The following is a 2,256-nucleotide window of genomic DNA, read 5'->3' as shown; positions in this document are numbered from 1 at the left end:
CGCGACCGACTGAGCCGGCATGACCGGCACCCCCTACGCGCAGGAACCGCACTCGCCGCCCGCACCACAGGGCGGGGGCGGCGCTCCTGGAACAGGTCCTTCGGGCTCCAGGACGCACTTCTCTAGAGGTTTGTATCAGAGCCTCTGGTCCTGGAAATGTCGCATTTTCTCAGTATTTCGTTAAATGTGATCGCTTTAGGTTGGTGGGATTCTATACGCTCTCTGGTGTGGGTCGGCCACACCGCGTCGCGGCTGTTGGGGCAGCGTCCGAATACCGCGGTGCGTGCCTCTCACTCGCACTTCAGGCCGACCAGACGCAGCGGAGCACGCTGTCTCTGACGCGGCCCGAAAGCCGCCGACGTCATTGTCGAGCCGACCGCCAGAGAGCAGCACGTCCCTGCCTTAACCTGCTTAACAACGCGCTTGCTTAAGCAGCCGGCTTTATTCCTTGACTACGGTCTGATAATTTTAAATAAATAAAATTAAGTTGAAGTTGTTGAAAACCAAAGACATTTTCTCTGATTTTGTGCTAGAAATGGTGGAGTCTTTTTATTTTCCCAACGAATTGAGCTTGTGCGGGCACTGACATGAAGGCATTAAGGCAGCTTTGTCCTTGTAGTGAACTATGAGGAGAAATTCTTTATGCTCTTGAATTCGGATTCAGACGCCTTGTGTCACATACTGTACACATTTGACGAGACAATTTACCAGTAGTCAAGTATCAACTTAAAATACTAGCAGAGCGTTGCTGCAACCAACATGAATGTGTCAAACACAGGTCAAAGTCGGGAGATGGCAGCACCAGCAGCACGGAACGGTGGGTGGAGCCTATCGTAGCCCGGGCTTTTTAAGCTAAAGAAGTGACGTTACGTTCTATAACATTAACGAGGCAATCGGTTAAATATATGTATATGCATAAGAAATGTTATAAAACCATCACGCAAACACGAATTACCATATCACTTTATTTGACCGTTTTTGAAAAGGACTCCTGAACGAGCGTTCAGATATTAAGCTGGGGCACTTTGAAAGAAGTCTACCTCGCCACCGAGCGATAGCGCCACCGTACTGAGACTTGCTCTCTTTCGCGCGCGGCTGATACCCTTCCAAACAATCATCATATGGCTGCGAAGTCTTCGGTAAGGTTACTCTGGTCTCCCTTCAAAACGCATAAATCTTTCGCCTTTTACTAAAGATTTCCGTGGAGGGGGACACTTGATGAGTCTATTGACCAATTTTTCGTGTGCCCTGCGCAAGCGGGGCCAATAAGCTGACTTGAAGTTCATAACCAAAACAGGTTCTGGAATGGAAACACTTAACCTATGTCCAGTAGAACGGCACTGCCGGACCGAAAACCTGCACAACACTGACGTAGGTATTACTGTTACTGTGTCCAATCAGACAGATGATACAACCAAACGAGCACAAGTGCTAGTCGAAGAATTGTTTTCCTAGTAGTGCTTTCCTCATTCATGTCTGAGATAATTTACTTAAATTTTCCTGCACATTCACTGCATTCATATTTGTGTTAAAATAATGTGCGTGCCGCTTTTAGGACACAGTCGCAATGAAATTTATGTTTTACTTTCTATTAAAACACTAAGGATCCCATAATGATCTGGATTTATTTTAATCGGTCTCCATGCACAGCAACACAATAACGTGCACAGACTCAACGCTCGTTGGAGGGTCTACCAGATGGGTGTCCATACAATGGGCACACGGTTCCGCACGCACCACCTCATGAGTTCAGGAACGGCTTTTCGAAGCAGAAAGAGATATTTATTAGCCTCCGTAGAGGCTTCCAAAAATTGCCATGGCGGACTATATTTCAAGTCCCCCAGGCGGGGTATTGGTAAAAGTTTTCAACTAGCAATAATCGCACCTCGGATAAACCTCATTGGTTACGATATCGCCACTGCGCAAAGTTAACGTATACAGTTTTCGAGGGGCAACTAAGGTATCTTACGTGGCGGGAACACTGCGCGCGTTGTCAGGCACACTGCTCCGCCAGGACGCCATCTCGCGGAGAAAGAAGGAAGTACTGGGGGTGGAGTCGAGCGACCGAGAGAGAGAGAGAGAGAGATATGCGGAGGAGAGAGAAGCGAGAGAGAGCGAAGAGAGCGGGCAGCGAGGAGGAAGTGAGGAGAGAGAGGAGAGAGAGGTAAGAGGATGAGAGACAGGGGAGAAAAAAGAGAGAGGGGAGAGAGGGGAGAGAGGGGAGAAAGGGGAGAAAGGGGAGAAAGGAGAGAGAGG

At 48.6% G+C, this 2,256-nt stretch overlaps 1 protein-coding gene and 2 non-coding genes across 3 annotated transcripts in view; 1 reads left to right on the top strand and 2 right to left on the bottom strand.

Annotated features, from left to right (window-relative positions):
• Nucleotides 1–2,256, bottom strand: part of LOC113216413 (ETS domain-containing protein Elk-1-like) — a 12,702-nt gene that overhangs the window by 3,037 nt on the left and 7,409 nt on the right. The window lies entirely within an intron of this gene.
• Nucleotides 1,146–1,264, top strand: LOC113204449 (U5 spliceosomal RNA). The gene has a single exon (XR_003303304.1). It is a non-coding gene; the product is annotated as a U5 spliceosomal RNA (small nuclear RNA).
• Nucleotides 1,790–1,930, bottom strand: LOC113204440 (U4 spliceosomal RNA). The gene has a single exon (XR_003303296.1). It is a non-coding gene; the product is annotated as a U4 spliceosomal RNA (small nuclear RNA).

This window comes from Frankliniella occidentalis, unplaced genomic scaffold (genome assembly GCF_000697945.3).
Source record: "Frankliniella occidentalis isolate FOCC.00 unplaced genomic scaffold, Focc_3.1 Scaffold2, whole genome shotgun sequence".
Lineage (NCBI taxonomy): Eukaryota > Metazoa > Arthropoda > Insecta > Thysanoptera > Thripidae > Frankliniella > Frankliniella occidentalis.
Note: the sequence above shows the minus strand (reverse complement) of the source record. Positions and strands in the feature narration are given on the sequence as shown.